Here is a 23326-nt window from a genome sequence, read left to right as displayed (position 1 = left end):
TGGTATAACGTTATAACGTATTACGTTATATGGTATAACTTTATAACGTATTACGTTGTATGGTATAACGTTATAACGTATTACGTTATATGGTATAACGTTATAACGTATTACGTTATATGGTATAACGTTATGACGTATTACGTTATATGGTATAACGTTATAACATATTACGTTATATGGTATAACCTTATATACTATGACGTTATAACGTATTACGTTACATGGTATAACGTTATATGGTATGTCGTTATAACGTATTACGTTATATGGTATGACGTTATGACGTATTACGTTATGTGGTATAACGTCATAACATATTACGTTATGTGGTATAACTTTATAACGTATTACGTTGTATGGTATAACGTTATAACGTATTACGTTATATGGTATAACTTTATAACGTATTACGTTATATGGTATAACGTTATAACGTATTACGTTATATGGTATAACGTTATGACGTATTACGTTATATGGTATAACGTTATAACGTATTACGTTATATGGTATAACGTTATAACGTATTACGTTATATGGTATAACGTTATATGGTATGCCGTTATAACGTATTATGTTATATGGTATAACGTTATAATGTATTACGTTATATGGTATAACGATATATGGTATGACGTTATAACGTATTACGTTATGTGGTATAACGTTATATGGTATAACGTTATAACGTATTACGTTATATGGTATAACGTTATAACGTATTACGTTATATGGTATAACGTTATGACGTATTACGTTATATGGTATAACGTTATAGCGTATTACGTTATATGGTATAACCTTATATACTATGACGTTATAACGTATTACGTTACATGGTATAACGTTATATGGTATGTCGTTATAACGTATTACGTTATATGGTATAAGGTTATAATGTATTACGTTATATGGTATAACGATATATGGTATGACGTTATAACGTATTACGATATATGGTATAACGTTATGACGTATTCCGTTATATGGTATGACGTTATAACGTATTACGTGATATGGTATAACGTTATAACGTATTACGGTATATGGTATAATGTTATAACGTATTACGTTATATGGTATAACGTTATATGGTATACCGTTATAACGTATTACGTTGTATGGTATAAAGTTATAATGTATTACGTTATATGGTATAACGATATATGGTATGACGTTATAACGTATTACGTTATGTGTTATAACGTTATATGGTATGACGTTATAACGCATTACGTTATATGGAATATCGTTATAACGTATTACGTTATATGGTATTACGTTATAACGTATTACGTTATATGGTATAACTTTATAACGTATTACGTTATATGGTATAACGTTATAACGTATTACGTTATATGGTATAACGTTATGACGTATTACGTTATATGGTATAACGTTATAACGTATTACGTTATATGGTATAACGTTATGACGTATTCCGTTATATGGTATGACGTTATAACGAATTACGTGATATGGTATAACGCTATAACGTATTACGGTATATGGTATAATGTTATAACGTATTACGTTATATGGTATAAAGTTATATGGTATGCCGTTATAACGTATTACGTTGTATGGTATAACGTTATAATGTATTACGTTATATGGTATAACGATATATGGTATGACGTTATAACGTATTACGTTATGTGGTATAACGTTATATGGTATAACGTTATAACGCATTACGTTATATGGAATATCGTTATAACGTATTACGTTATATGGTATTACGTTATAACGTATTACGTTATATGGTATAACTTTATAACGTATTACGTTATATGGTATAACGTTATAACGTATTACGTTATATGGTATAACGTTATGACGTATTACGTTATATGGTATAACGTTATAACGTATTACGTTATATGGTATAACGTTATAACGTATTACGTTATATGGTATAACGTTATATGGTATGCCGTTATAACGTATTATGTTATATGGTATAACGTTATAATGTATTACGTTATATGGTATAACGATATATGGTATGACGTTATAACGTATTACGTTATGTGGTATAACGTTATATGGTATAACGTTATAACGTATTACGTTATATGGTATAACGTTATAACGTATTACGTTATATGGTATAACGTTATGACGTATTACGTTATATGGTATAACGTTATAGCGTATTACGTTATATGGTATAACCTTATATACTATGACGTTATAACGTATTACGTTACATGGTATAACGTTATATGGTATGTCGTTATAACGTATTACGTTATATGGTATAAGGTTATAATGTATTACGTTATATGGTATAACGATATATGGTATGACGTTATGACGTATTACGTTATGTGGTACAACGTTATAACGTATTACCCTATATGGTATAACGTTGTATCGTTTTACGTTATATGGTATTACGTTATAACGTATTACGTTATATGGTATAACGTTATAACGTATTACGTTATATGGTATAACGTTATATGGTATGCCGTTATAACGTATTATGTTATATGGTATAACGTTATAATGTATTACGTTATATGGTATAACGATATATGGTATGACGTTATAACGTATTACGTTATGTGGTATAACGTTATATGGTATAACGTTATAACGTATTACGTTATATGGTATAACGTTATAACGTATTACGTTATATGGTATAACGTTATGACGTATTACGTTATATGGTATAACGTTATAGCGTATTACGTTATATGGTATAACCTTATATACTATGACGTTATAACGTATTACGTTATATGGCATAACGTTATATAGTATGACGTTATAACGTATTACGTTATGTGGTATAACGTTATATGGTATAACGTTATAACGTATTACGTTATATGGTATAACGTTATAACGTATTACGTTATATGGTATAACGTTATGACGTATTACGTTATATGGTATGACGTTATGACGTATTACGTTATGTGGTACAACGTTATAACGTATTACCCTATATGGTATAACGTTGTATCGTTTTACGTTATATGGTATTACGTTATAACGTATTACGTTATATGGTATAACGTTATAACGTATTACGTTATATGGTATAACGTTATATGGTATGCCGTTATAACGTATTATGTTATATGGTATAACGTTATAATGTATTACGTTATATGGTATAACGATATATGGTATGACGTTATAACGTATTACGTTATGTGGTATAACGTTATATGGTATAACGTTATAACGTATTACGTTATATGGTATAACGTTATAACGCATTACGTTATACGGTATATCGTTATAACGTATTACGTTATATGGTATAACGTTATAACGTATTACGTTATATGGTATAACGTTATATGGTATGCCGTTATAACGTATAACGTTGTATGGTATAACGTTATAATGTATTACGTTATATGGTATAACGATATATGGTATGACGTTATAACGTATTACGTTATGTGGTATAACGTTATATGGTATAACGTTATAACGTATTACGTTATATGGTATAACGTTATAACGCATTACGTTATACGGTATATCGTTATAACGTATTACGTTATATGGTATAACGTTATAACGTATTACGTTATATGGTATAACGTTATATGGTATGCCGTTATAACGTATAACGTTGTATGGTATAACGTTATAACGTATTACGTTATATGGTATAACGTTATGACGTATTACGTTATATGGTATAACGTTATAGCGTATTACGTTATATGGTATAACCTTATATACTATGACGTTATAACGTATTACGTTACATGGTATAACGTTATATGGTATGTCGTTATAACGTATTACGTTATATGGTATAAGGTTATAATGTATTACGTTATATGGTATAACGATATATGGTATGACGTTATGACGTATTACGTTATGTGGTACAACGTTATAACGTATTACCCTATATGGTATAACGTTGTATCGTTTTACGTTATATGGTATTACGTTATAACGTATTACGTTATATGGTATAACGTTATAACGTATTACGTTATATGGTATAACGTTATATGGTATGCCGTTATAACGTATTATGTTATATGGTATAACGTTATAATGTATTACGTTATATGGTATAACGATATATGGTATGACGTTATAACGTATTACGTTATGTGGTATAACGTTATATGGTATAACGTTATAACGTATTACGTTATATGGTATAACGTTATAACGTATTACGTTATATGGTATAACGTTATGACGTATTACGTTATATGGTATAACGTTATAGCGTATTACGTTATATGGTATAACCTTATATACTATGACGTTATAACGTATTACGTTATATGGCATAACGTTATATAGTATGACGTTATAACGTATTACGTTATGTGGTATAACGTTATATGGTATAACGTTATAACGTATTACGTTATATGGTATAACGTTATAACGTATTACGTTATATGGTATAACGTTATGACGTATTACGTTATATGGTATGACGTTATGACGTATTACGTTATGTGGTACAACGTTATAACGTATTACCCTATATGGTATAACGTTGTATCGTTTTACGTTATATGGTATTACGTTATAACGTATTACGTTATATGGTATAACGTTATAACGTATTACGTTATATGGTATAACGTTATATGGTATGCCGTTATAACGTATTATGTTATATGGTATAACGTTATAATGTATTACGTTATATGGTATAACGATATATGGTATGACGTTATAACGTATTACGTTATGTGGTATAACGTTATATGGTATAACGTTATAACGTATTACGTTATATGGTATAACGTTATAACGCATTACGTTATACGGTATATCGTTATAACGTATTACGTTATATGGTATAACGTTATAACGTATTACGTTATATGGTATAACGTTATATGGTATGCCGTTATAACGTATAACGTTGTATGGTATAACGTTATAATGTATTACGTTATATGGTATAACGATATATGGTATGACGTTATAACGTATTACGTTATGTGGTATAACGTTATATGGTATGACGTTATAACGCATTACGTTATATGGTATATCGTTATAACGTATTACGTTATATGGTATTACGTTATAACGTATTACGTTATATGGTATAACGTTATAACGTATTACGTTATATGGTATAACGTTATAACGTATTACGTTATATGGTATAACGTTATAACATATTACGTTATGTGGTATAACGTTATAACGTATTACGTTATATGGTATAACGTTATGACGTATTACGTTATATGGTATAACGTTATAGCGTATTACGTTATGTGGTATGACGTTATAACGTATTACGTTATATGGCATAACGTTATATAGTATGACGTTATAACGTATTACGTTATATGGTATAACGTTATGACGTATTCCGTTATATGGTATGACGTTATAACGTATTACGTGATATGGTATAACGTTATAACGTATTACGGTATATGGTATAATGTTATAACGTATTACGTTATATGGTATAACGTTATATGGTATGCCGTTATAACGTATTACGTTGTATGGTATAACGTTATAATGTATTACGTTATATGGTATAACGATATATGGTATGACGTTATAACGTATTACGTTATGTGGTATAACGTTATATGGTATGACGTTATAACGCATTACGTTATATGGAATATCGTTATAACGTATTACGTTATATGGTATTACGTTATAACGTATTACGTTATATGGTATAACTTTATAACGTATTACGTTATATGGTATAACGTTATAACGTATTACGTTATATGGTATAACGTTATGACGTATTACGTTATATGGTATAACGTTATAACGTATTACGTTATATGGTATAACGTTATAACGTATTACGTTATATGGTATAACGTTATATGGTATGCCGTTATAACGTATTATGTTATATGGTATAACGTTATAATGTATTACGTTATATGGTATAACGATATATGGTATGACGTTATAACGTATTACGTTATGTGGTATAACGTTATATGGTATAACGTTATAACGTATTACGTTATATGGTATAACGTTATAACGTATTACGTTATATGGTATAACGTTATGACGTATTACGTTATATGGTATAACGTTATAGCGTATTACGTTATATGGTATAACCTTATATACTATGACGTTATAACGTATTACGTTACATGGTATAACGTTATATGGTATGTCGTTATAACGTATTACGTTATATGGTATAAGGTTATAATGTATTACGTTATATGGTATAACGATATATGGTATGACGTTATGACGTATTACGTTATGTGGTACAACGTTATAACGTATTACCCTATATGGTATAACGTTGTATCGTTTTACGTTATATGGTATTACGTTATAACGTATTACGTTATATGGTATAACGTTATAACGTATTACGTTATATGGTATAACGTTATATGGTATGCCGTTATAACGTATTATGTTATATGGTATAACGTTATAATGTATTACGTTATATGGTATAACGATATATGGTATGACGTTATAACGTATTACGTTATGTGGTATAACGTTATATGGTATAACGTTATAACGTATTACGTTATATGGTATAACGTTATAACGTATTACGTTATATGGTATAACGTTATGACGTATTACGTTATATGGCATAACGTTATATAGTATGACGTTATAACGTATTACGTTATATGGTATATCGTTATAACGTATTCCGTTATATGGTATGACGTTATAACGTATTACGTTATATGGTATAACGTTATATGGTATGCCGTTATAACGTATTACGTTGTATGGTATAACGTTATAATGTATTACGTTATATGGTATAACGATATATGGTATGACGTTATAACGTATTACGTTATGTGGTATAACGTTATATGGTATGACGTTATAACGCATTACGTTATATGGTATATCGTTATAACGTATTACGTTATATGGTATTACGTTATAACGTATTACGTTATATGGTATAACGTTATAACGTATTACGTTATATGGTATAACGTTATAACGTATTACGTTATATGGTATAACGTTATAACATATTACGTTATGTGGTATAACGTTATAACGTATTACGTTATATGGTATAACGTTATGACGTATTACGTTATATGGTATAACGTTATAGCGTATTACGTTATATGGTATGACGTTATAACGTATTACGTTATATGGCATAACGTTATATAGTATGACGTTATAACGTATTACGATATATGGTATAACGTTATGACGTATTCCGTTATATGGTATGACGTTATAACGTATTACGTAATATGGTATAACGTTATAACGTATTACGGTATATGGTATAATGTTATAACGTATTACGTTATATGGTATAACGTTATATGGTATACCGTTATAACGTATTACGTTGTATGGTATAACGTTATAATGTATTACGTTATATGGTATAACGATATATGGTATGACGTTATAACGTATTACGTTATGTGTTATAACGTTATATGGTATGACGTTATAACGCATTACGTTATATGGAATATCGTTATAACGTATTACGTTATATGGTATTACGTTATAACGTATTACGTTATATGGTATAACTTTATAACGTATTACGTTATATGGTATAACGTTATAACGTATTACGTTATATGGTATAACGTTATGACGTATTACGTTATATGGTATAACGTTATATGGTATGCCGTTATAACGTATTATGTTATATGGTATAACGTTATAATGTATTACGTTATATGGTATAACGATATATGGTATGACGTTATAACGTATTACGTTATGTGGTATAACGTTATATGGTATAACGTTATAACGTATTACGTTATATGGTATAACGTTATAACGTATTACGTTATATGGTATAACGTTATGACGTATTACGTTATATGGTATAACGTTATAGCGTATTACGTTATATGGTATAACCTTATATACTATGACGTTATAACGTATTACGTTACATGGTATAACGTTATATGGTATGTCGTTATAACGTATTACGTTATATGGTATAAGGTTATAATGTATTACGTTATATGGTATAACGATATATGGTATGACGTTATGACGTATTACGTTATGTGGTACAACGTTATAACGTATTACCCTATATGGTATAACGTTGTATCGTTTTACGTTATATGGTATTACGTTATAACGTATTACGTTATATGGTATAACGTTATAACGTATTACGTTATATGGTATAACGTTATAACGTATTACGTTATATGGTATAACGTTATATGGTATGCCGTTATAACGTATTACGTTATATGGTATAACGTTATAATGTAGTCCGTTATATGGTATAACGATATATGGTATGACGTTATGACGTATTACGTTATGTGGTATAACGTTATAACGTATTACGTTATATGGTATAACGTTATAACGTATTACGTTATATGGTATAACGTTATGGCGTATTACGTTATATGGTATAACCTTATATACTATGACGTTATAACGTATTACGTTACATGGTATAACGTTATATGGTATGTCGTTATAACGTATTACGTTATATGGTATAACGTTATAATGTATTACGTTATATGGTATAACGATATATGGTATGACGTTATGACGTATTACGTTATGTGGTATAACGTTATAACGTATTACGTTATATGGTATAACGTTATATGGTATGCCGTTATAACGTATTACGTTATATGGTATAACGTTATAATGTATTACGTTATATGGTATAACGATATATGGTATGACGTTATGACGTATTACGTTATGTGGTATAACGTCATAACATATTACGTTATGTGGTATAACTTTATAACGTATTACGTTGTATGGTATAACGTTATAATGTATTACGTTATATGGTATAACGACATATGGTATGACGTTATGACGTATTACGTTATATGGTATAACGTTATAACGTATTACGCTATATGGTATAACGTTATAACGTATTACGTTATATGGTATAACGTTATAACGTATTACGTTATATGGTATAACGTTATAACGTATTACGTTATATGGTATAACGTTATAACGTATTACGTTATATGGTATAACGTTATAACATATTACGTTATGTGGTATAACGTTATAACGTATTACGTTATATGGTATAACGTTATGACGTATTACGTTATATGGTATAACTTTATAGCGTATTACGTTATATGGTATGACGTTATAACGTATTACGTTATATGGCATAACGTTATATAGTATGACGTTATAACGTATTACGTTATATGGTATAACGTTATGACGTATTCCGTTATATGGTATGAAGTTATAACGTATTACGTGATATGGTACAACGTTATAACGTATTACGGTATATGGTATAATGTTATAACGTATTACGTTATATGGTATAACGTTATATGGTATGCCGTTATAACGTATTACGTTGTATGGTATAACGTTATAATGTATTACGTTATATGGTATAACGATATATGGTATGACGTTATAACGTATTACGTTATGTGGTATAACGTTATATGGTATGACGTTATAACGCATTACGTTATATGGAATATCGTTATAACGTATTACGTTATATGGTATTACGTTATAACGTATTACGTTATATGGAATAACTTTATAACGTATTACGTTATATGGTATAACGTTATAACGTATTACGTTATATGGTATAACGTTATGACGTATTACGTTATATGGTATAACGTTATAACGTATTACGTTATATGGTATAACGTTATAACGTATTACGTTATATGGTATAACGTTATATGGTATGCCGTTATAACGTATTATGTTATATGGTATAACGTTATAATGTATTACGTTATATGGTATAACGATATATGGTATGACGTTATGACGTATTACGTTATGTGGTATAACGTTATAACGTATTACGTTATATGGTATAACGTTATAACGTATTACGTTATATGGTATAACTTTATAACGTATTACGTTGTATGGTATAACGTTATAACGTATTACGTTATATGGTATAACGTTATAACGTATTACGTTATATGGTATAACGTTATGACGTATTACGTTATATGGTATGACGTTATAACGTATTACCTTATATGGTATAACGTTGTATCGTTTTACGTTATATGGTATTACGTTATAACGTATTACGTTTTATGGTATAACGTTATAACGTATTACGTTATATGGTATAACGTTATGACGTATTACGTTATATGGTATAACGTTATAACGTATTACGTTATATGGTATAACTTTATAACGTATTACGTTGTATGGTATAACGTTATAACGTATTACGTTATATGGTATAACGTTATAACGTATTACGTTATATGGTATAACGTTATGACGTATTACGTTATATGGTATAACGTTATAACATATTACGTTATATGGTATAACCTTATATACTATGACGTTATAACGTATTACGTTACATGGTATAACGTTATATGGTATGTCGTTATAACGTATTACGTTATATGGTATGACGTTATGACGTATTACGTTATGTGGTATAACGTCATAACATATTACGTTATGTGGTATAACTTTATAACGTATTACGTTGTATGGTATAACGTTATAACGTATTACGTTATATGGTATAACGTTATAACGTATTACGTTATATGGTATAACGTTATGACGTATTACGTTATATGGTATGACGTTATAACGTATTACCTTATATGGTATAACGTTGTATCGTTTTACGTTATATGGTATTACGTTATAACGTATTACGTTTTATGGTATAACGTTATAACGTATTACGTTATATGGTATAACGTTATAACGTATTACGTTATATGGTATAACGTTATGACGTATTACGTTATATGGTATAACGTTATAGCGTATTACGTTATATGGTATAACCTTATATACTATGACGTTATAACGTATTACGTTACATGGTATAACGTTATATGGTATGTCGTTATAACGTATTACGTTATATGGTATGACGTTATAACGTATTACGTTATATGGTATAACGTTATAACGTATTACGTTATATGGTATAACGTTATATGGTATGCCGTTATAACGTATTACGTTATACGGTATAACGTTATAATGTATTACGTTATATGGTATAACGATATATGGTATGACGTTATGACGTATTACGTTATGTGGTATAACGTTAAAACGTATTACCTTATGTGGTATAACGTTATAACGTATTACGTTATATGGTATAACGTTATAACGTATTACGTTATATGGTATAACGTTATAACGTATTACGTTATATGGTATAACGTTATATGGTATGCCGTTATAACGTATTACGTTATATGGTATAACGTTATAATGTAGTCCGTTATATGGTATAACGATATATGGTATGACGTTATGACGTATTACGTTATGTGGTATAACGTTATAACGTATTACGTTATATGGTATAACGTTATAACGTATTACGTTATATGGTATAACGTTATAACGTATTACGTTATATGGTATAACGTTATGGCGTATTACGTTATATGGTATAACCTTATATACTATGACGTTATAACGTATTACGTTACATGGTATAACGTTATATGGTATGTCGTTATAACGTATTACGTTATATGGTATAACGTTATAATGTATTACGTTATATGGTATAACGATATATGGTATGACGTTATGACGTATTACGTTATGTGGTATAACGTTATAACGTATTACGTTATATGGTATAACGTTATATGGTATGCCGTTATAACGTATTACGTTATATGGTATAACGTTATAATGTATTACGTTATATGGTATAACGATATATGGTATGACGTTATGACGTATTACGTTATGTGGTATAACGTCATAACATATTACGTTATGTGGTATAACTTTATAACGTATTACGTTGTATGGTATAACGTTATAATGTATTACGTTATATGGTATAACGACATATGGTATGACGTCATAACGTATTACGTTATGTGGTATAACTTTATAACGTATTACGTTATATGGTATAACGTTATGACGTATTCCTATATGGTATGACGTTATAACGTATTACGTGATATGGTATAACGTTATAACGTATTACGGTATATGTTATAATGTTATAACGTAATACGTTATATGGTATAACGTTATATGGTAAGCCGTTATAACGTATTACGTTGTATGGTATAACGTTATAATGTATTACGTTATATGGTATAACGATATATGGTATGACGTTATAACGTATTACGTTATGTGGTATAACGTTATATGGTATGACGTTATAACGCATTACGTTATATGGAATATCGTTATACCGTATTACGTTATATGGTATTACGTTATAACGTATTACGTTATATGGTATAACTTTATAACGTATTACGTTATATGGTATAACGTTATAACGTATTACGTTATATGGTATAACGTTATGACGTATTACGTTATATGGTATAACGTTATAACGTATTACGTTATATGGTATAACGTTATAACGTATTACGTTATATGGTATAACGTTATATGGTATGCCGTTATAACGTATTATGTTATATGGTATAACGTTATAATGTATTACGTTATATGGTATAACGATATATGGTATGACGTTATGACGTATTACGTTATGTGGTATAACGTTATAACGTATTACGTTATATGGTATAACGTTATAACGTATTACGTTATATGGTATAACGTTATAACGTATTACGTTATATGGTATAACGTTATGACGTATTACGTTATATGGTATAACGTTATAACATATTACGTTATATGGAATAACCTTATATACTATGACGTTATAACGTAATACGTTACATGGTATAACGTTATGACGTATTACGTTATATGGTATAACTTTATAACGTATTACGTTATATGGTATAACGTTATAACGTATTACGTTATATGGTATAACGTTATGACGTATTACGTTATATGGTATAACGTTATAGCGTATTACGTTATATGGTATGACGTTATAACGTATTACGTTATATGGCATAACGTTATATAGTATGACGTTATAACGTATTACGTTATATGGTATAACGTTATGACGTATTCCGTTATATGGTATGACGTTATAACGTATTACGTGATATGGTAAAACGTTATAACGTATTACGGTATATGGTATAATGTTATAACGTATTACGTTATATGGTATAACGTTATATGGTATGCCGTTATAACGTATTACGTTGTATGGTATAACGTTATAATGTATTACGTTATATGGTATAACGATATATGGTATGACGTTATAACGTATTACGTTATGTGGTATAACGTTATATGGTATGACGTTATAACGCATTACGTTATATGGAATATCGTTATAACGTATTACGTTATATGGTATTACGTTATAACGTATTACGTTATATGGTACAACTTTATAACGTATTACGTTATATGGTATAACGTTATAACGTATTACCTTATATGGTATAACGTTATGACGTATTACGTTATATGGTATAACGTTATAACGTATTACGTTATATGGTATAACGTTATAACGTATTACGTTATATGGTATAACGTTATATGGTATGCCGTTATAACGTATTATGTTATATGGTATAACGTTATAATGTATTACGTTATATGGTATAACGATATATGGTATGACGTTATGACGTATTACGTTATGTGGTATAACGTTATAACGTATTACGTTATATGGTATAACGTTATTACGTATTACGTTATATGGTATAACGTTATAACGTATTACGTTATATGGTATAACGTTATGACGTATTACGTTATATGGTATAACGTTATAACATATTACGTTATATGGTATAACCTTATATACTATGACGTTATAACGTATTACGTTACATGGTATAACGTTATATGGTATGTCGTTATAACGTATTACGTTATATGGTATGACGTTATAACGTATTACGTTATATGGTATGACGTTATAACGTATTACCTTATATGGTATAACGTTGTATCGTTTTACGTTATATGGTATTACGTTATAACGTATTACGTTTTATGGTATAACGTTATAACGTATTACGTTATATGGTATAACGTTATAACGTATTACGTTATATGGTATAACGTTATGACGTATTACGTTATATGGTATAACGTTATAGCGTATTACGTTATATGGTATAACCTTATATACTATGACGTTATAACGTATTACGTTACATGGTATAACGTTATATGGTATGTCGTTATAACGTATTACGTTATATGGTATGACGTTATAACGTATTACGTTATATGGTATAACGTTATAACGTATTACGTTATATGGTATAACGTTATATGGTATGCCGTTATAACGTATTACGTTATACGGTATAACGTTATAATGTATTACGTTATATGGTATAACGATATATGGTATAACGTTATAACGTATTACGTTATATGGTATAACGTTATGACGTATTACGTTATATGGTATAACGTTATAACATATTACGTTATATGGAATAACCTTATATACTATGACGTTATAACGTATTACGTTACATGGTATAACGTTATGACGTATTACGTTATATGGTATAACTTTATAACGTATTACGTTATATGGTATAACGTTATAACGTATTACGTTATATGGTATAACGTTATGACGTATTACGTTATATGGTATAACGTTATAGCGTATTACGCTATATGGTATGACGTTATAACGTATTACGTTATATGGCATAACGTTATATAGTATGACGTTATAACGTATTACGTTATATGGTATAACGTTATGACGTATTCCGTTATATGGTATGACGTTATAACGTATTACGTGATATGGTAAAACGTTATAACGTATTACGGTATATGGTATAATGTTATAACGTATTACGTTATATGGTATAACGTTATATGGTATGCCGTTATAACGTATTACGTTGTATGGTATAACGTTATAATGTATTACGTTATATGGTATAACGATATATGGTATGACGTTATAACGTATTACGTTATGTGGTATAACGTTATATGGTATGACGTTATAACGCATTACGTTATATGGAATATCGTTATAACGTATTACGTTATATGGTATTACGTTATAACGTATTACGTTATATGGTACAACTTTATAACGTATTACGTTATATGGTATAACGTTATAACGTATTACGTTATATGGTATAACGTTATGACGTATTACGTTATATGGTATAACGTTATAACGTATTACGTTATATGGTATAACGTTATAACGTATTACGTTATATGGTATAACGTTATATGGTATGCCGTTATAACGTATTATGTTATATGGTATAACGTTATAATGTATTACGTTATATGGTATAACGATATATGGTATGACGTTATGACGTATTACGTTATGTGGTATAACGTTATAACGTATTACGTTATATGGTATAACGTTATAACGTATTACGTTATATGGTATAACGTTATAACGTATTACGTTATATGGTATAACCTTATGACGTATTACGTTATATGGTATAACGTTATAACATATTACGTTATATGGTATAACCTTATATACTATGACGTTATAACGTATTACGTTACATGGTATAACGTTATATGGTATGTCGTTATAACGTATTACGTTATATGGTATGACGTTATAACGTATTACGTTATATGGTATGACGTTATAACGTATTACCTTATATGGTATAACGTTGTATCGTTTTACGTTATATGGTATTACGTTATAACGTATTACGTTTTATGGTATAACGTTATAACGTATTACGTTATATGGTATAACGTTATAACGTATTACGTTATATGGTATAACGTTATGACGTATTACGTTATATGGTATAACGTTATAGCGTATTACGTTATATGGTATAACCTTATATACTATGACGTTATAACGTATTACGTTATGTGGTATAACGTTATAACGTATTACGTTATATGGTATAACGTTATATGGTATGCCGTTATAACGTATTACGTTATATGGTATAACGTTATAATGTATTACGTTATATGGTATAACGATATATGGTATGACGTTATGACGTATTACGTTATGTGGTATAACGTCATAACATACTACGTTATGTGGTATAACTTTATAACGTATTGCGTTATGTGGTATAACGTTATAACGTATTACGTTATATGGTATAACGTTATGACGTATTACGTTATATGGTATAACGTTATAGCGTATTACGTTATATGGTATGACGTTATAACGTATTACGTTATATGGTATAACCTTATGACGTATTACGTTATATGGTATAACGTTATAACATATTACGTTATATGGTATAACCTTATATACTATGACGTTATAACGTATTACGTTACATGGTATAACGTTATATGGTATGTCGTTATAACGTATTACGTTATATGGTATGACGTTATAACGTATTACGTTATATGGTATGACGTTATAACGTATTACCTTATATGGTATAACGTTGTATCGTTTTACGTTATATGGTATTACGTTATAACGTATTACGTTTTATGGTATAACGTTATAACGTATTACGTTATATGGTATAACGTTATAACGTATTACGTTATATGGTATAACGTTATGACGTATTACGTTATATGGTATAACGTTATAGCGTATTACGTTATATGGTATAACCTTATATACTATGACGTTATAACGTATTACGTTACATGGTATAACGTTATATGGTATGTCGTTATAACGTATTACGTTATATGGTATGACGTTATAACGTATTACGTTATATGGTATAACGTTATAACGTATTACGTTATATGGTATAACGTTATATGGTATGCCGTTATAACGTATTACGTTATACGGTATAACGTTATAATGTATTACGTTATATGGTATAACGATATATGGTATGACGTTATGACGTATTACGTTATGTGGTATAACGTTATAACGTATTACCTTATGTGGTATAACGTTATAACGTATTACGTTATATGGTATAACGTTATAACGTATTACGTTATATGGTATAACGTTATAACGTATTACGTTATATGGTATAACGTTATATGGTATGCCGTTATAACGTATTACGTTATATGGTATAACGTTATAATGTAGTCCGTTATATGGTATAACGATATATGGTATGACGTTATGACGTATTACGTTATGTGGTATAACGTTATAACGTATTACGTTATATGGTATAACGTTATAACGTATTACGATATATGGTATAACGTTATAACGTATTACGTTATATGGTATAACGTTATGGCGTATTACGTTATATGGTATAACCTTATATACTATGACGTTATAACGTATTACGTTACATGGTATAACGTTATATGGTATGTCGTTATAACGTATTACGTTATATGGTATAACGTTATAATGTATTACGTTATATGGTATAACGATATATGGTATGACGTTATGACGTATTACGTTATGTGGTATAACGTTATAACGTATTACGTTATATGGTATAACGTTATGACGTATTACGTTATATGGTATAACGTTATAACGTATTACGTTATATGGTATTACGTTATAACGTATTACGTTATATGGTATAACGTTATAACGTATTACGTTATATGGTATAACGTTATAACGTATTACGTTATATGGTATAACGTTATATGGTATGCCGTTATAACGTATTACGTTATATGTTATAACGTTATAATGTAGTCCGTTATATGGTATAACGATATATGGTATGACGTTATGACGTATTACGTTATGTGGTATAACGTTATAACGTATTACGTTATATGGTATAACGTTATAACGTATTACGTTATATGGTATAACGTTATAACGTATTACGTTATATGGTATAACGTTATGGCGTATTACGTTATATGGTATAACCTTATATACTATGACGTTATAACGTATTACGTTACATGGTATAACGCTATATGGTATGTCGTTATAACGTATTACGTTATATGGTATAACGTTATAATGTATTACGTTATATGGTATAACGATATATGGTATGACGTTATGACGTATTACGTTATGTGGTATAACGTTATAACGTATTACGTTATATGGTATAACGTTATATGGTATGCCGTTATAACGTATTACGTTATATGGTATAACGTTATAATGTATTACGTTATATGGTATAACGATATATGGTATGACGTTATGACGTATTACGCTATGTGGTATAACGTCATAACATATTACGTTATGTGGTATAACTTTATAACGTATTACGTTGTATGGTATAACGTTATAATGTATTACGTTATATGGTATAACGACATATGGTATGACGTTATGACGTATTACGTTATATGGTATAACGTTATAACGTATTACGCTATATGGTATAACGTTATAACGTATTACGTTATATGGTATAACGTTATAACGTATTACGTTATATGGTATAACGTTATAACGTATTACGTTATATGGTATAACGTTATAACGTATTACGTTATATGGTATAACGTTATAACATATTACGTTATGTGGTATAACGTTATAACGTATTACGTTATATGGTATAACGTTATGACGTATTACGTTATATGGTATAACGTTATAGCGTATTACGTTATATGGTATGACGTTATAACGTATTACGTTATATGGCATAACGTTATATAGTATGACGTTATAACGTATTACGTTATATGGTATAACGTTATGACGTATTCCGTTATATGGTATGACGTTATAACGTATTACGTGATATGGTACAACGTTATAACGTATTACGGTATATGGTATAATGTTATAACGTATTACGTTATATGGTATAACGTTATATGGTATGCCGTTATAACGTATTACGTTGTATGGTATAACGTTATAATGTATTACGTTATATGGTATAACGATATATGGTATGACGTTATAACGTATTACGTTATGTGGTATAACGTTATATGGTATGACGTTATAACGCATTACGTTATATGGAATATCGTTATAACGTATTACGTTATATGGTATTACGTTATAACGTATTACGTTATATGGTATAACTTTATAACGTATTACGTTATATGGTATAACGTTATAACGTATTACGTTATATGGTATAACGTTATGACGTATTACGTTATATGGTATAACGTTATAACGTATTACGTTATATGGTATAACGTTATAACGTATTACGTTATATGGTATAACGTTATATGGTATGCCGTTATAACGTATTATGTTATATGGTATAACGTTATAATGTATTACGTTATATGGTATAACGATATATGGTATGACGTTATGACGTATTACGTTATGCGGTATAACGTTATAACGTATTACGTTATATGGTATAACGTTATAACGTATTACGTTATATGGTATAACGTTATAACGTATTACGTTATATGGTATAACCTTATGACGTATTACGTTATATGGTATAACGTTATATGGTATGCCGTTATAACGTATTACGTTGTATGGTATAACGTTATAATGTATTACGTTATATGGTATAACGATATATGGTATGACGTTATAACGTATTACGTTATGTGGTATAACGTTATATGGTATGACGTTATAACGCATTACGTTATATGGAATATCGTTATAACGTATTACGTTATATGGTATTACGTTATAACGTATTACGTTATATGGTACAACTTTATAACGTATTACGTTATATGGTATAACGTTATAACGTATTACGTTATATGGTATAACGTTATGACGTATTACGTTATATGGTATAACGTTATAACGTATTACGTTATATGGTATAACGTTATAACGTATTACGTTATATGGTATAACGTTATATGGTATGCCGTTATAACGTATTATGTTATATGGTATAACGTTATAATGTATTACGTTATATGGTATAACGATATATGGTATGACGTTATGACGTATTACGTTATGTGGTATAACGTTATAACGTATTACGTTATATGGTATAACGTTATAACGTATTACGTTATATGGTATAACGTTATAACTTATTACGTTATATGGTATAACGTTATGACGTATTACGTTATATGGTATAACGTTATAACATATTACGTTATATGGTATAACCTTATATACTATGACGTTATAACGTATTACGTTACATGGTATAACGTTATATGGTATGTCGTTATAACGTATTACGTTATATGGTATGACGTTATAACGTATTACGTTATATGGTATGACGTTATAACGTATTACCTTATATGGTATAACGTTGTATCGTTTTACGTTATATGGTATTACGTTATAACGTATTACGTTTTATGGTATAACGTTATAACGTATTACGTTATATGGTATAACGTTATAACGTATTACGTTATATGGTATAACGTTATGACGTATTACGTTATATGGTATAACGTTATAGCGTATTACGTTATATGGTATAACCTTATATACTATGACGTTATAACGTATTACGTTACATGGTATAACGTTATATGGTATGTCGTTATAACGTATTACGTTATATGGTATGACGTTATAACGTATTACGTTATATGGTATAACGTTATAACGTATTACGTTATATGGTATAACGTTATATGGTATGCCGTTATAACGTATTACGTTATACGGTATAACGTTATAATGTATTACGTTATATGGTATAACGATATATGGTATGACGTTATGACGTATTACGTTATGTGGTATAACGTTATAACGTATTACCTTATGTGGTATAACGTTATAACGTATTACGTTATATGGTATAACGTTATAACGTATTACGTTATATGGTATAACGTTATAACGTATTACGTTATATGGTATAACGTTATATGGTATGCCGTTATAACGTATTACGTTATATGGTATAACGTTATAATGTAGTCCGTTATATGGTATAACGATATATGGTATGACGTTATGACGTATTACGTTATGTGGTATAACGTTATAACGTATTACGTTATATGGTATAACGTTATAACGTATTACGATATATGGTATAACGTTATAACGTATTACGTTATATGGTATAACGTTATGGCGTATTACGTTATATGGTATAACCTTATATACTATGACGTTATAACGTATTACGTTACATGGTATAACGTTATATGGTATGTCGTTATAACGTATTACGTTATATGGTATAACGTTATAATGTATTACGTTATATGGTATAACGATATATGGTATGACGTTATGACGTATTACGTTATGTGGTATAACGTTATAACGTATTACGTTATATGGTATAACGTTATGACGTATTACGTTATATGGTATAACGTTATAACGTATTACGTTATATGGTATTACGTTATAACGTATTACGTTATATGGTATAACGTTATAACGTATTACGTTATATGGTATAACGTTATAACGTATTACGTTATATGGTATAACCTTATGACGTATTACGTTATATGGTATAACGTTATATGGTATGCCGTTATAACGTATTACGTTGTATGGTATAACGTTATAATGTATTACGTTATATGGTATAACGATATATGGTATGACGTTATAACGTATTACGTTATGTGGTATAACGTTATATGGTATGACGTTATAACGCATTACGTTATATGGAATATCGTTATAACGTATTACGTTATATGGTATTACGTTATAACGTATTACGTTATATGGTACAACTTTATAACGTATTACGTTATATGGTATAACGTTATAACGTATTACGTTATATGGTATAACGTTATGACGTATTACGTTATATGGTATAACGTTATAACGTATTACGTTATATGGTATAACGTTATAACGTATTACGTTATATGGTATAACGTTATATGGTATGCCGTTATAACGTATTATGTTATATGGTATAACGTTATAATGTATTACGTTATATGGTATAACGATATATGGTATGACGTTATGACGTATTACGTTATGTGGTATAACGTTATAACGTATTACGTTATATGGTATAACGTTATAACGTATTACGTTATATGGTATAACGTTATAACTTATTACGTTATATGGTATAACGTTATGACGTATTACGTTATATGGTATAACGTTATAACATATTACGTTATATGGTATAACCTTATATACTATGACGTTATAACGTATTACGTTACATGGTATAACGTTATATGGTATGTCGTTATAACGTATTACGTTATATGGTATGACGTTATAACGTATTACGTTATATGGTATGACGTTATAACGTATTACCTTATATGGTATAACGTTGTATCGTTTTACGTTATATGGTATTACGTTATAACGTATTACGTTTTATGGTATAACGTTATAACGTATTACGTTATATGGTATAACGTTATAACGTATTACGTTATATGGTATAACGTTATGACGTATTACGTTATATGGTATAACGTTATAGCGTATTACGTTATATGGTATAACCTTATATACTATGACGTTATAACGTATTACGTTACATGGTATAACGTTATATGGTATGTCGTTATAACGTATTACGTTATATGGTATGACGTTATAACGTATTACGTTATATGGTATAACGTTATAACGTATTACGTTATATGGTATAACGTTATATGGTATGCCGTTATAACGTATTACGTTATACGGTATAACGTTATAATGTATTACGTTATATGGTATAACGATATATGGTATGACGTTATGACGTATTACGTTATGTGGTATAACGTTATAACGTATTACCTTATGTGGTATAACGTTATAACGTATTACGTTATATGGTATAACGTTATAACGTATTACGTTATATGGTATAACGTTATAACGTATTACGTTATATGGTATAACGTTATATGGTATGCCGTTATAACGTATTACGTTATATGGTATAACGTTATAATGTAGTCCGTTATATGGTATAACGATATATGGTATGACGTTATGACGTATTACGTTATGTGGTATAACGTTATAACGTATTACGTTATATGGTATAACGTTATAACGTATTACGATATATGGTATAACGTTATAACGTATTACGTTATATGGTATAACGTTATGGCGTATTACGTTATATGGTATAACCTTATATACTATGACGTTATAACGTATTACGTTACATGGTATAACGTTATATGGTATGTCGTTATAACGTATTACGTTATATGGTATAACGTTATAATGTATTACGTTATATGGTATAACGATATATGGTATGACGTTATGACGTATTACGTTATGTGGTATAACGTTATAACGTATTACGTTATATGGTATAACGTTATGACGTATTACGTTATATGGTATAACGTTATAACGTATTACGTTATATGGTATTACGTTATAACGTATTACGTTATATGGTATAACGTTATAACGTATTACGTTATATGGTATAACGTTATAACGTATTACGTTATATGGTATAACGTTATATGGTATGCCGTTATAACGTATTACGTTATATGGTATAACGTTATAATGTAGTCCGTTATATGGTATAACGATATATGGTATGACGTTATGACGTATTACGTTATGTGGTATAACGTTATAACGTATTACGTTATATGGTATAACGTTATAACG

The sequence above is a fragment of the Bombus vancouverensis genome, chromosome 9 (assembly GCF_051014615.1).
Source record: "Bombus vancouverensis nearcticus chromosome 9, iyBomVanc1_principal, whole genome shotgun sequence".
Classification (NCBI taxonomy): Eukaryota; Metazoa; Arthropoda; class Insecta; order Hymenoptera; family Apidae; genus Bombus; species Bombus vancouverensis.
Note: the sequence above shows the minus strand (reverse complement) of the source record.